The 20,130-nt window shown below is 43.0% G+C and overlaps 1 protein-coding gene across 1 annotated transcript in view; it reads right to left on the bottom strand.

Moving 5' to 3' along the window:
* Positions 1–6,694, bottom strand: part of RAB14 (RAB14, member RAS oncogene family) — a 34,699-nt gene extending 28,005 nt beyond the window's left edge. Inside the window, exon 1 of the mRNA XM_054998203.1 lies at positions 6,430–6,694. The gene's annotated coding sequence lies outside the window, so the exon portion shown is untranslated. The remainder of the gene's footprint in view (positions 1–6,429) is intronic.
* Positions 6,695–20,130: the final 13,436 nt, after the last annotated feature.

Raw genomic sequence — 20,130 nt, 5'->3', positions numbered from 1 at the left:
TGAACAGTTACAATGCTACTATCTTAATACTTCTGGTAACAACTCAGATAGGGCAGTTTTGCCTATAGACAGTACCTTCATCAAGGGTACCATTCGGGAACAGCGCCTGCTTTATATGCAGAATATGTCAAATACAAGCTATTGGGAAAGACTCTCTCTCTCTCTCTCTCTCTCTCTCACACACACACACACACACACGCACGCGGCAGAAAGAGCAGACAACAGTCAGCTAAATGGACAAGTGGTCCAACTCAGTATACTGCAGGTTCCAAAGAACAAAAAGTTATTTGTATAAAATGTAGCACTGCATCTCCTTTTACACATATTTAGAGCAGTATACTTGACTATTGCCCTAAACCAGATAGCCCAAGCAAGCCAGCTCTCATCAGCCTTGGTTAGTGACTGGATGGGAGACCTCCAAGAAGACCAGGGCTGCTATGCAGAGGCAGGCAATGGCAAAACACCTTGGTTAGTCTATTGCCTTGAAAACCCCAGTAGGAGTTGCCATCGGTCACTTATTACTTGATGGCACTTTCCTCCACCACATAAATGACTATTAGATTATATCCGCCAATAGTGCCATTCCTTTAAATCACAGCTGGAAGAAGTACAAAGGTATCCCAAAATTCCACAACAGATGTATTTTCTATCCTGGCATTTCGTCATGACTGTGAAGTTGGGAGTTTTGCAGATGTAACATGTTTTAATTATATTATGGTGTTTCAATGCTTCTAGTTATGATGATGAAGTTATTTTAACTAGTACAGCAAACCACCCTGGGAACAATCTTTGGCTGAAAACCAGGACAAACCTTAAATCAATATAACAAACAGAGCTTTCTCCAATCCAGGGATTTTTTGGATTTGATATAATACATTATTCTGGGCAAGGCAGGGGGACATATTCATCCCATACTCAATCCAACACAAGGGGTAGTTGCTAAAGAAAAATGTTGCTAAAGAATACATGTTGTTCAAGCTCAATATGTATGAAAATCAACCTCTGCCAAATTAAGGTATTTTAGAATCTCTGAGCACAAAATCTGTGTATCATGTTGTATGTGCAGAATGTACACTCTTAACTATGTTCCAGAGAGTGACGTACACCACAGTAAGCCAAGGTATGATCACACCTCATCCAATTGTAAGATCTCAATGAAGATGGTCCAGCAAATATATGTTTGTTGATTTGCACAAACTTGGGCTTTCAAACTAGTATTTTTAGTAGTTTTGTCAGCCACAGTTTTACCAACTGTGGTCTGTTATGTCTCTGGATTCACAAGCCACAGTTTGTGCAGTAATATTGCCCATTGCAGTCATTTGCCTACAGAAAACACAGAATAAGGTGTTCCCTCCTGCTGGAAGGCAGGAGAGAAGAAAATAACTGGGGCTTAGATACAAACCAGGATTTGTTATGTATATCTAGTAAATCAACCAGAGTTTGTTGCACAAGCCACTGTTTAATCACAATGTTTGAAAGTAGCCATAACGTTAACAAGTCCTAATACTTCCAGAGTATATAGTTGCATTCTGTTTAAGGTGTTAATTTAGCAAAAGAAAAAATAAACCAGGCACTCTCGCACCTAAAACTACTCTAATATGTATTGTATTCTGCCTGGTTTGCTTTTATGTTTGCCAAATTTCTGCCTATAGCCATGAGCTTATGTCAGCATGACACTGCTTCAGATGACAGGTTCCCTGACTGAATGCTCTCCCGTGAAGAAATTATTCCTACAAATAGAAACTAGCATGTCAGGGAGAAAGCTACAGTAGAACCCTTTCCCTAACATTCTAGTTTTCTCATGCAGAGAATTTGTGCACATGCAGAAACATTCCAACATGCCTGTCTATCTGTCTGTCTGTCTCTCTCTCTCTCACACACACACACACACACACACACACACAAAGTCTGAAGTGGTGCATGCAGGTTTGTCATCTCAATGTTAATTAGGCAAGGTGTTTGTTTTATCCATCCTACACCAAGATGCATAGTAGATGTCATCAAAAATTGATCCATGAAAGAAAGCTCAATAATCCTTTGTGGCTTAAAGTAATTCTCAATCCTTCCACAATCACCCTCCAACATTTTATAGCCCAGTTCTATGCATGCTCCCATCAAGTTCAATGACATTTGCTCCCAAGTGTGCTTAAGAATTCTGCCCCAATAAGGCAAGTTCTCAGCAAGACCTAGGTTCCACACAGTTATTTCTATGGCAACCAATACTACTGTCCTTTCTAGGAAGTCTGAAAGCTAATACAGATTATGGAGTCAGCTCAGTACAGGAAACTATCTGGAATTGAAGCATATGTACAGTTTAGCCCTATTAGATTTGTTATCTAATTGGGACACCCAACAGAAAGATTTTACACGGTTTTCCAAACATGCTCCGACTAAAGACAGTCTCCCAAAGGAAGGATATTTTATAGTTCTGTGAAAACTACACACAACTTGTTGCACAGATTTTTTAAAGATTTCACACTTAGTAAAAATACTCATATAAGAAATTAAAAACAAAATCTGTTAATAGAATAACTCAAACTATCTAAATGGTAAAGAACTCGGTTAAGCAAAGGCAATAGCCAAAAATAAAATACACCATTAAAAACAGCAACTCCCAGATTACACTTTCTGCTTATTTCAGAGACTGACTGAGCTCCAATGAAAAGATATTGTGCAATAAAAACCTATACAGGCTTACTCAAGAGTGGTGGAGAGTGCCCTGAAGTCATAGCTGACTTATGGCAACCCTGACAGTTTAGTCTCAATTAATTCATCAGACTTCTATGGCAGCCTTAGTTTTCTATGAGAAACTTGGTTGTCCTTACCTTTAAAAAAACAGAAAAGGACCTGGGAACAGAATACCTTAAGAACTGCTTTCTCTCATATCAACCCACCATGTCTGTAAAGTCACTGTCCTTGCTCCAATGTGGCTTTCTATTCAAAAGGAAGACAGGTAGCCAAAAGACTCATGGCCTTGTCTCTAGCTGTGCAGTCTCTGGAACATCCACTCTGCCTATATTCATCTACCCTCTGTATTTTTTAAGCACCAGGCAAAAATTATTTTTGCAGGCATCTGACTCACATATTTTGGCCAGCTCTATTAGTTCTTACCTTTAACTGCTTATTCAATGTTTGAAATAGATAAACAATATTGTAGTGGAATGAAAAAGCTACAAGCAGGCAGAGAGTGAACAGAAATAACTTGACAACAAGAAAATGAAAGTTTTCTGCCACCACTACCCCCATTCAAGGGAAAGAAACATGCCTCAGTAGAGTGTATGAAGAAGGTCTCAGAATCTCTGGCATCTCCTATTAAAGGAGTTCCGCTAATAGGTGTTCAAAAAGACTTTTCCCTACAGGAGACACTGAAGAGTCACTACCAGTCAGAAGCCATAGTTCTGAGGTAGAGGGACCAATGCTTTGGTTCAGTATAAGGCAGCTGTTCATACATTCACCATGGAACTGTTTAACAGCTATCTTTCTTGATGGAAAAAAGGATTTTTTCAGCATTCTAATCATAAACTTTAATGCCGTAAAGACAAATTTACTTCTCTCTATTAAGAGTTCTTTACTGGCCTTATTAGTGAGAGCTTCCTGAAATGTTAACTTGAACTGAAATATGCATGCTAACTTACATACACAACTGAATGCTCACAAGAAAAGGAGTGGATAATCTCACACATGCTATCTCTGTTTAGGAAACTACTGCTTAGATACAGAAAAATGGATGTGGCTCATCCTACATATTAAGAAGGAAACACATCAATACACAGCATCTTACCACAGAGTGGTTCCATTATAGCTCTATGATTTGAGCTACAACATACACATCACAAAATAAACCAATTACTACAGCACACAGTATTACAATTTTGACTTTAAAATCCAAATAAATTACCTCTGCATGTATAGGCAATTTAGAAATTCTGTTATACAGACAGGCTGTATAAAATGTACTCAGTGTACAATTGCCACATGCACAGATTACAAGGAAGGTCATCTTACACATGACATTTCCCTACACAGTGGCTCCCTAAAAAGAAAGTGGTACAAAGATATGTTTCTATATTTGCTGCATATTGGTGACATACTCATTTTCTCCTTTATTCTTCATATTATTCCCAAATAGGAAAAAAATAGCACACAAGATTTACAAGTGTGCACATGCACTGCATCAGACCAGTACAACTATAAATATATGTCTAAAATCTAAAGGCAAAGGAGACAGGCATGCACCAGATTTCCAACCTGGGTCACACACAAGGGGAAAAAAGATATGCCTACGTTAAGTGTATACTAACTACAACACTGCAATTGCACTTATGCTGCACATGCAATTTGTGGGATAAAGGTTAATATTCTAGAAATACATACTCAGAGGAACTCCATTTAACTTCCAAATAAATATCTATAATTTACAGCACTACTGACATACATGATCGTTTACAAAGTTCAAGAGATAAGGCACCAGACTCCTGCCCTAAGGAACTTACAACATGAACACTAACAGCATATGATGATGAAGAAAAACAAGGGTAACAAGAATATGGTTAGGCTCACACTGTACATCTATAAACACCAGGAAAACTTGCCAATGAATACAGTGAAGCTTACTTCTAGGTAAACAGCAGGACCAGCTGAACAGAGACTAAGTCATATGCAACCCCCTTGTATCATCAGAACATTAATGCATCTAACTCAGTTTTGTCTCCTCCAACTGGAAGCAGTTCTCCCAAGTCCCAGGCAAAGAAAGCACGTATGCTATTTCCTCGCTTACTTGGGGGTGCGCTCCAGTGTGTGTGTTACATTCAAATCACACACACACACACACACACACACAGACTTGGAATTGCAGGACACACCATCTCCAGCTTTAAGTCAATAGGATTCTGCTGGATCCCTAAGTATCTCAGAGTAATTTGCCATGTTTGGGCACACAATACAGGAGACACAAACTAAAGTATAACACTTGATGTGTGCATCCTTACCACCTTAGTGGTAAAATTCCAGGTTCAATCCCTGGCAGTTCAAGTTGAAAGGATTTCCAATAGCTGAAAAAGGTCTTTGTCTAATGGAGGCCCTGAGGAACCACTGCCAATCAGAGCAGACAATACTGAGCTAAAGATAGTGTCAGGAGACATGTTGATCTACAGCAGAAGAGCAGAATTTGAGTCCAGCTGCATATAGTTGGTCTCTAAGGTGCAACTGGACTTGAATCTTACTCTTCTACTGAGCTCAGTCCAGATGTGAGTATATGTGCTGTTAAGTCACAATCGACTTAAGGCAACCTTAGCAAGGGGCTTTCAAGGCAAGTGAGAAGCAGAGGTGGTATGCCATTGTCTTTTTCTGTAGTTTTCCTTGGTTGCTGCCCATCCAAGTACTGATTCTGTTTAGCTTCCAGGATCTGAAGAGATCACTTCATGCTGCCTTCTTTTCCCTAGGTGAGATACAGCAGTGTGAACAAGGCAGGTTCATACATCTTATGTGTACCTTGCACCGCCAATACAATCTACTGGGATAAAATGGACCACCTGCATAGTGAGGATGTATGCATGTTTTACTGAAATGTCTTTGATACTGACTGTACACACCGTATAATCGTCCTTGAGTCTCAATGAGAAAGACAGACTATAATGTAAATAAATAAAATGTGTGAAGACTGAAAAGAGAATGGAGACATTTTTTATTTGCATCATTTATAGTCCGCCTTTCTCACTGAGACGCAACAGAGGTTACACAGTGTGAGTCACTACAGTCAATTTCAATAACGTGGATGATGATAGCAACTGTGGTTATATACCACATTTCCGGACAGATTAGTGCCCCAGTCAGAACGGTGAACAAAGTTATCACCTCCACAATACAGCTGGGGCTGAGTGGCTCACCCATGGCCACCTGCTGACATATCAGCAGGCCTTGCATCTCAACAAAGGCAAAATCAGGTAACTATTAGGAACCCTTCGACCTACCCGCCCACCTCCCAAACTCAACAGCCCCAGGAGAAGGCTCTTTCCATAGAAGTTGGCATTAGCAGAGCTACTGCCTTGGTATCTGAAGAAGAGAGCTTTGACTCTCAAAAGCTCATCTCCTGAAAATCTTGTTGGCCTCTAAGGTGCCACTGGACCGAAATCCTGCTGTATTTCCTTGGTAACACTTCTGGGGGAAACAGAGGCGGAGGCCCAACGACAGCCAAACCGGTTGAGGCTGCAGGAGGAGCAGAGGCCTACCCGCCTTCAGAGATCTCAACCCAGGCAGCCAGGCCAGCCCTTTAAAGACCTCTCGGCCACAAGCAGCGGCGCTCTCTCCCGCCCCCAACACATTCGACCCCCCCCGCAGGGGCGTTGCCAAGCAACCCCGTGAGGAGAGCGGGGGAGGGGGAGCCGAGGCCTACTAGGGCGGGGAGGAGCGGCCGCAGCCCCTCAGGTTTACCTGGGCTCGGGAGGCTGGTGACTGGGCAGCTTGGCTCTGGTGGTGGCGGCGGCGCGACGTCTCCCCGTCTCCTTCCGGGGCCTTCCTCAGGCTCAAGCCTCGGCTAGCAAAGGCGGCGGCGGCGACTCCACTACAGCTGCGCGCGCACCACGACGACGGCAGCGCGGTGGCCTCCTCCTTTTTTTCACCCCCTTTCCCTGCTCCTTCTTTCCTCACTCCTGCCCCTCCTCTTCCTTCTGCCTCATACACACTCTGCCCAAGATGGCGGCACCCCCTGACACGGGATTTCCCCGCCCACTCCTTAATAAAAGGGAGGTGAGCCGGAAGATAAAGAAGGCGGGGAGAAAGGGAAGACGGAAAGCAGGCGCGCGGCCAATGGCAACCTAAAAAGACAGATTTTTAAAAAGGTCCCAAACCACACCCGTTGCCTGTGAGAGGAGAAAGAAAGGGCCAATCAAAATGGGAAAGAGGGACGGGGCATTGTTCATTCGTTGGTGAAGGGAAAGAAGGAGGAGGGAACGCTCACTTTCGGCGCTGTCGGGGCTCTGGACCAGCCGCGCGCTAAGCATGCGCTCTTGAAAGAAGGGGAAAAAATCACATCGTGAGTCGGGCGGGCATAAAATACTAACAGGAAAAGAAAAATTATTTGCTCTAAAACGAGCCTTTATCAAATGGGGGCTCCACCCCAGCCTGTTGGCTCCGCCTGTCAGTCAAGACGTACCTCTGCTTTCACACGCTTGCTCTCTTTCTCTGGAGGTTTGCGGCTGTGAGCCTTTTGATGCTGCTGCCTTTGACAGCTGCCCAGCAGCCGGAAACTCAATCGGAGTTCCCCCGTACTTGACGTGATGAAATCTACTTGTTGAATTTCTTCCTCTCGCTTGGCCAGCCCTCAAGTTTTTGATTCACTTTCCCTCTTTGGTATCTTTGCCTCAGTTTTTTAAAAAGTATTTTATTGAATAGTGCTGATATTTTGGAACGAAGGTTTGCTTAAAAGTTTACATCTTGCTTTTCTGCGCTTCTAGGCAGGATATAAGCAATTAAAATAGGAAGCTGAAGTTGGTTCCCAGTTCCCAGTTCCTTATTTGCAGTTCCTTATTCGTTATTCGCAAAGCCAAAGAAAAATATTGTGGGAAAACTGAAAAGCTCTAAACTCCAAAATGAAGTTTGCAGGGGCACATATTATACACCTCCATATTCAGAAGACTCAGCACTCTAAGTGGATCTATACTGGGTCATCCTACAAAACCCAGATCTTGAGTAAACAGCTTCAAAATAGGATGCCCCCGGAACAATTCAATAAGAAGAAAGGGGCAGCAGCTGCAGCAAAAAATTTGGATCACACCAAATCACACAGATCTGAACTCCAGAGATTGTCCCCTACAAGAGGACATGTGCTGGTGCTGATCCAGTCTCTGGATCTGGACCTAAGGCCTCCTATGTGGCCTGCCAGGAAAAAACTTGTATTAGGCATTGCTGTGAATAAGGAAGTGGGGAACTATAAGCCCCCTGCAACCCCAAATAATCTTTGGATCACCCCAAATCACTCAGTCCTGAACTCCAGAGACTGTCCCCTACAAGAGGACATGTGCAGGTGCTGATCCAGTCTCTAGTTCTGGACCTAAGACCTCGAATGTGGCCTGCCTCCAAGAACCTTGTATTTGACATGGCTTTGAATAAGGAAGTGGCGAAAATATAAGCCCCCTTCACCCCAGAATAATCTTTGGATCACCACAAATCACACACCCCTGAACTCAAGAGACTGTCCCCTACAAGATGACATGTGCTGGTTCTGATCCAGTCTCTAGTTCCAGAGTTGAGGCCTACTATTTCACCTTTCTCTCAGAACCTTGTAGTTTATATTGCTGTGAATAAGGAACTCAGAAATATAACAGCCCTCGGCACCCCCAAATAATCTTTAGATCACCAGAAATCAAACAGACCTGGGTTCCAGAGACTGTTCCTCACAACAGGACATGTGCTGGTGCTGATCCAGTCTCTGGTTCTGGACCTAAGGCCTCAAATGTGGCCTGTCTCCAAGCACCCAGTATTAGATATGGCATTGAATAAGGAAGTGGTGAAAATATAAGCCCCCTGCAACCCCAAATAATCTTTGGATCACCCCAAATCACAGACCCCTGAACTTGAGAGACTGTCCCCTACAAGACGACATGTGCTGGTGCTGATCCAGTCTCTGCTTCTAGAGCTGAGGCCTCCTATTTGGCCTGCCTCCCAGAACGTTCTATCAGACATTGCTGTAAATAAGAAACTGGGGAAAATGAAAGCCCTCTATGCATCAAAACAATCTTTGGATCACCCCATCTCACACAGACCCGAACTCCAGAGACTGCCCTCTGCAAGAAAACATGTGCTGGTTCTGATCCAATCTCTACTTCTGGAGCTGAGGGTTACTATTTCACCTTTCTCCCTGAACCTTATATTAGACGTTGCTGTCAATAAGGAAGTGAGAAACATAAAAGCCCTCTGCATCCCCAAATAATCTTTGGATCACCCCAAATCTCACAGACCTGAACTCCAGAGAGTATCCCCTACAAGAAGACATGTGCTGGTTCTGATCCAGTCTCTGGTTCTGGACCTAAGGCTTCGAATGTGGCCTGCCTCCAAGCACCCTGAATTAGACACGGCTTTGAATAAGGAAGGGGTGAAAAAATAAGCCCTCTGAAACCCAAAACAATCTTTGGATCACTCCAAATCACACACCCCTGAACTCCAGAGACTGTCCCCTACAAGAGGACATGTGCTGGTGCTGATCCAGTCTCTGGTTCTGGACCTGAGGCCTCGAATGTGGCCTGTCTACAAGCACCCTGTATTAGACATGGCTTTGAATAAGGAAGTGGTGAAAATATAAGCCCCCAGCATCCCCCAAATAATCTTTGGATTACTCCAGATCACACACCCCTGAACTCCAGAGACTGTCCCCTACAAGAGGACATGTGCTGGTGCTGATCCAGTCTCTGGTTCTGGACCGAAGGCCTCGAATGTGGCCTGCCTGCAAGAACCTTGTATTATACATTGCTTTGAATAGGGAAGTGGCAAAAATATAAGCCCCTCTGCACCCCAAATAATCTTTGGATCACCCCAAATCACACACCCCTGAACTCCAGAGACTGTCCTCTACAAAAGGATATGTGCTGGTTCTGATCCAGTCTTTGGTTCTGGACCTAAGGCCTCCTATGTGGCCTGCCTGGAAAAAACTTGTATTAAATATTGCTTTGAATAAGAACGTGGGGGAAAGTGGGGGAAATATAAGCGCTCTGCCCCCCAAAGTGGTTCTGGTGCTGTAAGCTCCCTTTTCCGCTGCCTCCAAGAAGCTTGTATTTGGAACAGTTTCTCTCTCAAAGCAGCCCAGGTCTCGGGTCTGCTCAGATTTGGAGCCTGGACTAGAGTGTTAATTTTTATGCCCTTTCCTATTATTCCCATTAAGATATACTGTAAAACCAGCACATGTCCTTTTGTAGGGGACAGTCTCTGGAGTGCAGGGGTGTGTGATTTCGGGTGATCCAAAGATTATTTGGGGTGCCGGAGGCTTATATTTTCACCACTTCCTTATTCAAAGCCATGACTAATAGTAGGTGCTAGAAGACAGGCCACATTCGAGGCCTTAGGTCCAGAACCAGAAACTGGATCAGCACCAGCACATGTCCTCTTGTAGGGGACAGTCTCTGGAGTTCAGGGGTGTGTGATCTGGGGTGATCCAAAGATTATTTGGGGTTGCAGGGGGCTTATATTTTCACCACTTCCTTATTCAAAGCCATGTCTAATACTGGGTACTTGGAAGCAGACCACATTCGAGGCCTTAGGTCCAGAACCAGAGACTGGATCAGCACCAGCACATGTCCTCTTGTAGGGGACAGTCTCTGGAGTTCAGGGGTGTGTGATTTGGAGTGATCCAAAGATTGTTTTGAGTTTCAGAGGGCTTATATTTTCACCACTTCCTTATTCAAAGCCATGTCTAATTCAGGGTGCTTGGAGACATCAAACATTCGAGGCCTTAGGCCCAGAACCAGAGACTGGATCAGCACCAGCACATGTCCTCTTGTAGGGGACAGTGTCTGGAGTTCAGGGGTGTGTGATTTGGGGTGATCCAAAGATTGTTTTGGGTGTCACCCAAACTTATATGAGTTTCAGAGGGCTTATATTTTCACCACTTCCTTATTCAAAGCCATGTCTAATTCAGGATGCTTGGAGACATCAAACATTCGAGGCCTTAGGCCCAGAACCAGAAACTGGATCAGCACCAGCCCATGTCCTCTTGTAGGGAACAGTCTCTGGAATTCAGGGTGTGTGATTTGGGGTGATCCAAAGATTATTTGGGGTTGTAGGGCGCTTATATTTTCACCACTTCCTTATTCAAAGCCATGTCTAATACAGGGTGCTTGGAGACAGGCCACATTCGAGGCCATAGGACTAGAACCAGGGACTGGATCAGCACCAGCACATGTCCTCTTGTAGGGGACAATCTCTGGAGTTCCATGCTTTTTACTCTAATCTTTATAAAACCACAAATCCCCTTCCATCAGAAATGGACAATTTTCTAGCTTCCTGTACCTCTTTAAAGCAACTCACTATAGCACATAGGGAATTTTTAGACTCTCCCATTTCCACTCAGGAAATCACAGGGATCATTAAAAAGCTCAAACTTAATAAAACCCTGGGCAGGGATGGTTTCCCTGCAGAATTTTATAAAAGTTTTAAGCACATTCCAGTGGAACCATTGAGACTGACCTGCAACACAGTTCTTTCACAGGGTATCTTTCCCCAGTCCTGGTATGAAGCTTCGGTCATTGTGATTCCCAAAAAAGGGAAAGATGCCACCTTGCCAGCATTCTATCATCCAATTTCCCTTTTAAATCAGGATGCAAAAATCTTTATAGCAATACTAGCCAATAGATTGAACAAAATCGTAAACCAGTATGTCCACCCTGACCAAACTGGCTTCATCCCAAATAGAAACATCACAGATAATGTACGTAAGTCTCTTAATATTATCAACTACTGTAATACTAACCAAATTGAGGCACTGTTATTGGCATTGGACACAGAAAAGGCTTTTGACAGCTTAGAAACTAATTTTCCTTTGAAACTTCTGTCAAAAATGGGTTTTGGCCCATCCTTTATACGCTTGATCAATTTGCTTTATGCCAACCCTACGGCTCAACTGAAAATAAATGAAATGATATCAAAGAGCATCAAGCTAACTAGAGGGACCTGGCAAGGATGTCCCCTCTCCCCATTATTGTTTGCCCTCTCTATCGAACCTTTGGCAGAAACCATAAGACAAACTTCTGAGATTGCAGGTGTTAGAATAAAAAAAACGAATCCCTCTTTGCGGATGACATGGTACTCTATATTGTTAACCCACTTGCCTCATTAACTCCCCTGGAAAATACCTTATATAAATTTGGGCAACTATCAGGCCTCAAAATTAATAAATCCAAGTCTGAAATTTACCCTATTAATCTAACCCCAGCCATACGTTCACATATAGCTTCTACTTTTGAATACCACTGGATTTGTAATAATTGGGACTATTTAGGTATCATGATTCCCTTACATTTAGCCAATCTAAAGATTCTAATTTTAAACCCCTGGAGGTAAGGGTTAAAAATAAGTTTAAGGATTGGGACAAGTTAAATTTGTCCTGGGCTGAAAAAATACTGCTAGTCAAATCCATGATTTTACCTTTTTTCTTATTTAACTTTCGTATGCTGCCTATTCATCTCACGGATCAAGATATCCAGTCATGGCAAAGTCTCATAAATAAATTTATCTGGGCTAACAAACACCCTAGAATCAACTTCTCAACCATGAAACGTACCTCCAATAGAGGTGGATTGGCTATACCTGATTTAAAACATTATTACATGGCTGCTCAATTAGCTAATATAGTACTTTTGTTAAATCCTACAGAAAATTTAGACTGGAGCTATGCTGAAACAATACACATTTCCCCACATGACATAAAAGATATAATCTGGACAGATCATAAAAGCAGACCAGTTCAAACATTTACCAATCCTTTTCTGAAATCTACTCTAATAACTTGGGACAGGGTAAGGCAGTATCTAGCCCCCACTCCTTCTCCATTATCATCCTTCCTGGACCAATCTTGGTTTCCACCTGGAAAGGATTTAATCTCATTCCAGAAATGGAAGATACTTAAGAAAAGTAGAATTATGGATATAACCAAACAAGGGGCCATCCTAAGTAAAGGGCAAATTGAAAAAGATGCAGCTGATACCTTGCCATGGTACCAATACTTACAACTATCACACCTTATAAGCAGCCAACCAATTGCAATTCCAAATGAAATGGAATAGGGATTGCAAGAACATACTAACAGACAACCAATAGGCCCTGATTTGGTCAGGCAGACACCTAAAAACGAAAGCAATCAATATTAAAATGTCATCTTTTAAAATAATGTCAAGATGGTACATGACACCTAGTTCCCTCCATCACCTTAATCCTACTATAGCCCCGCTTTGTTGGAAGCAATGCGGCCAAATTGGAGATTATATTCATCTCTGGTGGATGTGCCCTAAAATCCAGTCATTCTGGGACTTAATCTTGAGGTCTGTTACAGAAATCACAGGCTATGATGTACCTAAAAATCCTGAGACAATCCTGCTGGGTCTCTGGGAAGACCCAACAGTACCAACGATCAGGAGAAACTGAATACTCTTGTTATTAGCTGCAGCGAAAATGCTTCTTGCGTTATACTGGAAACAAGACAGACTTCCAAAATTGCACCAGTGGTATCAGAAAGTGTGGGATATCTTCACCATGGAGAAAATAGTGGATTATCTTCACTCTACTGATAATCCACAGCATACCATAGCGAAGCACGGGCATCAAGCTAGTTAATATATATAATCAACCAAACAAAGGAAACTGCTTCCCCATAGATCAATTCAGTCAGTGGGTCAAAATGAAGGTGAATGCAACAATAATGGAAAGCGGCTGTGTGTAAACATAGAACAGTGGATGAATGTTAACAAAACTTGGCGACATATCGGTCAGAAAGCCGCACAAAGCACAGGTATACGGAGAGGGATTTGACTAAAGCGTCAGTAAGTGCATGGAGAGATGATTCAAGCATATAGAGGAGAACAGCAGAGCTGATTTGAAGAGCGGGAGACTTGATAAGATTGCCAACCTCCAGATGGGGCCTAGAGTTCTCCTTGAATTACAGCTGATCTTGGGGTTCAGATGGAATGTAAGTTAAATATGAGCAGCCAGTGCGATGCAGTGACAAAAAAATTTATATTGGAACAGATATTAAACATGTCTGTATGCAAGCATCTGATGGTCAACATAGTGATATGCAGAAGTCAGCATGGATTTGTCCTCAATGGGTCCTGCTAGACCAACCTCATCTCCTTCTATGATCAAGTGACAGGCTTATTGGATCGTGAGAATTGATGTAGTTTATCTGGATTTCAGTAAAGCTTTTGGCAAGGTTCCTATGATGTTCTGATGGGTAAACTAGAGGACTGTGGACTGGACTCTAGGATAGTTAGGTGGATAGGGAACTGGTTGGAGAACCACACTCAAAGAGTAGATGTTAATGCATTTCATCTGAACGGAGGAAGGTGCCCAGTGGGGTGCCACAGGGCTCGGTCCTGGGCCTGGTACTTTTCAATATTTTTATAAATGATCTGGATGAGGGTGTGGAGGGGCTATGCATTAAGTTTGCAGATGATATCGAATTGGGAGAAGCAGCAAACAAAATCAGTAGATAGGGAAAGAATTCAACGAGATCGGAACACATTGGAAAAGTGGGTGGATGTGAACAAGATGCAATTTAACAAGGATAAGTGCCAGGTTCTACATCTGGGTAGCAAAAACGAGGAACACACATACTGGATGGGGGATACACTTCTGGTTAGCAGTGTGTGTAAACAAGATCTTGGGGTTCAGATGGAACGTAAGTTAAATATGAGCAGCCAGTGTAATGAAGTGACAAAAAAGGTGAGTGCGATCTTGGGGTCTATCAACAGAGGCATAACATCCAAATTGCATGATGTCATAGGGGGACATGATTGCTCTCTTTAAGTATTTGAAGGGCTGTCAGAGGAGGGCAGGGAGCTGTTCCTGTTGGCAGCAGAGGATAGGGTTTAAATTATGGGCCAGATGATACCAGCTGGATATTAGGAAGCACAGTAAGATGGGCTTCGGAGGGGTATAATGCCACAGGCACTGACCTCCATTGTCTCCAAGAGAGAGAACATCACCATATGGAGTTCAGTTGTAACGGAAACAGATCTCCAGGCGGGTTGGCAACTACTGTAAGGAGGTGCTTCAGACACCCCAGTTGCCAATACCCAATACCACCATTGCCTCCAATTTAGGTAAAATAGGACATATGGAGTTCAGCTGAAATGGAAGGAGATCTCCAGGTACGGCAATCATAATATGGAGGGTCCTCAGTGGGGTATAATTCCACAGAAGCCACACTCCAAAGCCACCATTCTGTTTGAGATAATTTAAACTTGTCATTTGAAAGTCATTTGTAACTCTCGGAGTTCTCTAGGTGGGTTGGCATCAATTGTCAGGTAGTACCTATGTGGGGTTTAATTCCACATAGGCCAGTCTAAGAAGCCTCCATGTCTCGGAGAATGTTAAAACCTGTCATTTGGAGATCAGTTGTAATTTGTGGGGATCTCCAGGAGGGTTGGCAACCACAGTGTCATCAAGCCAGGCAGCCTTAGCATGGACCTGCCTGCTGCCAGACCTGCCACTGTCTCCCAAAGAACCCCAGGAGCAGCGAAGGCTGAGGGTAAGGGCAGAGGCATGGACCAAGCACAGGAGCGCATGCCTGGCAGCCCAGGGCCTTCCCCCTGCTGAGGAAATGTCAGGAGAGCCAGTACAGGATCTGATCTACTCCTCCTGAGTAGCAGAGATGAGCCAGCTTGGAGAAAGAAGCTTAATGAACCCAGCCTCACCTGTAGGAGAAACTTCCTTTATAAGGCTGCAGCTAGCATGGGATTAGCTAGTCACAATTGTGGTATTCTGCACTTGGCTGTTGGTGAGTTCTTAGGTTCTGGCTGACTGAGCCTTGGTGGATCACAGTCTTTGATTCTGGAATCTGTTACTTGACCATGGAGTTTGACCTGAGAATCTTTGTTGTTGGCCCTGTTGTCGTCAGAACTTGCCTCCAACCTAGTGAGCAGAATCCTTTGGTTTCTATTTGTTGATTATACTAAGTGATACATGTGTATTCTAATGAACTTTGTTTTAGAATTTCATTAGGCTGTCTTGGTTTGGGGCATAAATTGAGCCAAATGTGTAAGTTTGGTTTTCTATAGTGCCTTTAATAAATATGAATCTGCCTTTCGGATCTCTTAGTGTATCTTTACGTTGGAAGGGTAAATATTTTTACTTTACCCTTCCAACATAAATTTTAAATTTCAGGCATGGGAGAGACGGAGCTCTTTCAATGTGCTATCATTCTCTTCAACACCGACACCACACCCTCTGCTTTTCTCCATTTCTCAGCTTCTTCTGGTGGTAGCTAGGATAATTCATCCCATGAAGTAGGTTCAGGTATTTCTGCTGTTCTTGGTGCAGAGGTAGTCAAGTCAAGTTTATTATTACAGTCTGCGACCAGTACATATAAAACCATTTGCAAATCAGTTTAAAAACAGTCGAGACTGGATACAGGGGAAGAATGATGAATAAATATAAGAGTAAAAAAATAAGATCATCATAAATTAGTTGTTTAAAAGGTTAAAATACATTCAGTCTGCCTTATGCGATTTACGTTGCTTGTAGACCTGGCCACAGAATCTTGCTACTTGATGTGTTGTCTGGTGATTCTGATCAGACAAAAGATAATCAAGTTTGATTTTATTTGAACTTCCAGGGCATCTTTCTACTAATGGACTGATGGTTTCCACTCTAATTTTACTATGACTTGGGCAGTTAAAGAAGATGTGCTCCATTGAGTCAATTTCTCTTAGGGGATAGGAGCAAAGCCTAAGAGAGTAATGGACAGCTTTAAACTTTCCTTCCAGAATGGCAGAGAGTAGAGTTGAACTTCAAGCTAAACTAAATGCCCTTCTGGAGTTACCGGATTCAAGAAAGTATAAATAGGCTGCAGGAGCGGCAATATATTTAGTAGTATCTGAAGAAATAAAACCTGGTGCTCTAAGTAAATCTGTTTGTCTTTCAATGTCTGTCACTCTCTGCTTAATGAGTGATTTTGCTCGGTCTAACCCCATGACTTGCAAACTTTGAGGGGAAAGACCCAATTTTCCCATAGATTTCAGAGTCGCTTTTTGCCAATTAGATTGAAATTTGTCTTGGAATAACAGAGGGAGCAGACCTTGCGGGTTTAGACGTCCTGACAGCCATTTGAAAACTGAAAGGATGGTGATTCTGGCCTCTACCCTTAACATTCCTGTTTCCAGTCTAACCCATGAGTTAGGCATGCATTTGGGCACTTGTAATAGAGCTCTAAAGAATTTGGACTGCACTCTCTCAAGTTGAGAGAAAGAGGAGGATGGCAGCCCCAAGAATGATCCGTATACTAATTGGGCCAATGGTTTGGCTTTAAACAATCTGAGTGCAGCCAGTACATACTGCCCCCCTTGTGATCGATAGAATTTCAGTATACCATGTGCTGTTTTTTCTCCCACATCAGCAATGAAGCTGCTATGTGTTGTTTTGGTACCTGAGGCTTGCAAAACTACACCCAAATATTTGAAGCTGGTAACTTGTTCTAACTGATGCCCCTGAAGCTCCCATCGTCTGTACTTTGGATTTTTACCGAAAGCCAGGATCTTAGTTTTTTGGTAATTAGTTAGAAGGTGTTCAGTATCACAGAATTGGGAGAATTTTTTTAGGGCTCGTTTCAGCCCTATGGGGGTCCTAGAAAGTAATACAGCATCATCTGCATAGAGCAGTACGTGAATGTGCCTATTTGCTAATTTGGGAGGGTGCAATCCAGGGTCATTCAAAAGGTTTACCAAATTGTTGATGTAGAAGATAAACAGAAAGGGGGCTAGAAGGCACACCTGCCTGTAAGTTTGAATGGGGTCAGTCAAATGCCCAATTCGGCTGCACCTTACTCAGGGCAGTTTGCTTGTGCATAGCTCCAAAAAGGAACAGCAGTCACCTATCAATAGAGGAGGCCTGCAGTTTCCTCCAAAGTCTGTTTCTAGAGACTGTGTCAAAAGCTGCTTTTAAATCAACAAATGCCCGGTAAAGTGATGCTTGGTCTCCTGTAGCGTATTTCTCTACAAGGTGTTGCATGTTAGAGCGAGTGTAAAACTACGCTGCAGAATTAAACGCCGAGCTGGTTAGAGAGGCAAAAGCTTTATTTGAGGAAGTTACATACTTGAGAGATAGATCCTAGCTATCTGACTACATCTTGTAGAGAGAGAGAAGAAGTGTGGCAGGAGAGAGAAGAAGCAGGATATTGCCCTGTTTAGCCCAATAGGAGACAAGACAAGGAAATGACCCCCAGGAAACAAGAGAGGTGCTACTCTCACTGTCCTAACTAAGTGATCCTTGCTGCCCCCTGCATGGTAGGCTCTTCTTACTTCTTGCTGCTGCAGTACACCAGACATTGTTATTTCTAACACCCCTTCTCAATGTCTAGTGTACAAAGTCCACAAAGTTCAGTCTTTCACGTAGACTTTGAAATTTCTCTTTGGCAAGTGGCTTGGTGAGGATGTCTGCTATCATTTCTTCTGTTGGGCAGTACTGTAGCTCAACAAGCCCTTCTTCTTGCATACTTCTCACAATGTGATTCTTTATGTCAATGTGCTTGGTTCTTGATCCAATTCTTTCTGTATTTGCAAGCTTTATGCAAGATTGATTATCTTCAAAGAGTTGTATAGGTTTGGGTTCATTTATTCCAAAGTCTTCTAATAGTTGTAGAATCCACGAGTTCTTGGCATGCTTCTGCTGCTGATATGTATTCAGCTTCTGTAGTTGATGCCGCTACTAGGTCTTGCTTTCTGCTTGTCCAACTGATTGCTCCTCTGCCATAAAAGAATACTCGTCCACTGGTAGACTTTCTGTCTGTGACGTCTTCTGCCCAGTCAGCATCCATGAATCCCACTAGTCTGGGATTGTTGCTTGCTGGTAGCTTGAGCTTCAGTTGTGCAGTACCTCTCAGGTATCTTGCCAGTCTTTTGACTGCTTGCCAGTCATTCACACTTGGTGATGCACTTTTCCTGCACAGTATTCCAACTGCTGCTGCTATGTCAGGTCTGGTCACTATACTTATGTAGAGCAGTTTTCCAATTGCTTCTCTGTATACTTTGAAGTTTCTCAGAGGTTCATTGTTTCCATTTTGTTTCAGGAAATCTGTTTTCATTGGAGTACATGTTGGTTTTCCATCTTTCATATCCATGTAGTCTAGGAAATCCATGATCTTTTGCTTTTGATTGAGAAGATAGCTTCCATCTTCCTCTCGCTCTATTTGAACTCCAAGGTAAAAGCTGACATTTCCAAGAGGCTTTACTTCAACCTCTTGGTTCAGGTGCTGAATTATTTCATCACAATCTTGTTGATCCTCATAACAAAGAAGAAGATCATCTACATAAATCAGAATAAAAGTCTATTTGTTGTCTTTCTTTCTTGAGTACAGGCAGCGTTCTGCCCCACCTTGCTTGAATCCTTCTTTGATGAGCATTTGGTTCAGTTTCTGGTTCCAGGCCCTTGCAGCCTGTTTTAGTCCATAAATGATCTTCTGCAGTTTGCATACAAGTCCTCTGTCTTTGGACTGTTCAAATCCAGGAGGCTGTGTCATATACACGTCTTCTTCCAGCTCTCCATGAAGAAAAGCAGTTTTCACATCCAGATGCTCCACATGCATCTTCCTTGCGGCTGCTATGCTCAGTAGTGTTCTTACTGAAGTGTGTTTCACTACTGGTGCAAAGGTTTCATCATAGTCTTCTCCATACTTCTGGGAATATCCCTTTGCAACTAGTCTTGCTTTGTACTTTTGTACTTCTCCATCTGCATCAAGTTTGGTTTTGAAAACCCATTTGCATCCTACTGTCCTTTTTCCAGGTGGTAGTTCTGTGAGAATCCATGTCTTGTTCTGCATCAGAGAGTCAATTTCCTCTTTTGCAGCTTTTCTCCATTTCTCTGTTTCTCTTGTTGGCATTCCTTCTATGTCTTCCCAGCTAGAAGGTTCTGGTACAGCTTCTGTTTTTGCCAGGTAAGAGAATTTCAGTGGTGGAACTCCTTTGTTTGTTCTGTCTGAGCGTCTGACACTTGGCTCTGCTTCCCCTTCTCTTTCTGTGGGCTCTGCAGGTGTCTCTTGCGTCTCAGTCAGGTCCCAGAGTTGCACAATTTCTGGCTGCTGTGCTGCATCAGCTTCCTTTGGTGCAGACTCTCTGGTGTCAGGCTTGCTTGCCTTCTCTTTTTCATCAATGTACACCACATGGCGGATCTTCACCGTGTCTGTCTCTGGGTTGAGGATTCGATATCCCTTGCATCCCAGTGCATATCCAACAAATATGCCTTCTTCTGTTCTGAGATCCATCTTAGACCTCTTTTTCTTCGGAACATAAGTGTTGGCTTTTGATCCAAACACTTTCAGATGCCTTACATTGGGCTTGCGGTTGTACCATAGTTCAAATGGTGTGCTGCTTGCACCCTTTGTAGGTAGCATGTTCTGCAGATAGGCAGCAGTGTTGATAGCTTCTCCCCAATATTTTT

Source organism: Eublepharis macularius, chromosome 14 (genome assembly GCF_028583425.1).
Source record: "Eublepharis macularius isolate TG4126 chromosome 14, MPM_Emac_v1.0, whole genome shotgun sequence".
Taxonomy (NCBI): domain Eukaryota; kingdom Metazoa; phylum Chordata; class Lepidosauria; order Squamata; family Eublepharidae; genus Eublepharis; species Eublepharis macularius.
This window is presented reverse-complemented; position numbering and strand designations above follow the sequence as displayed.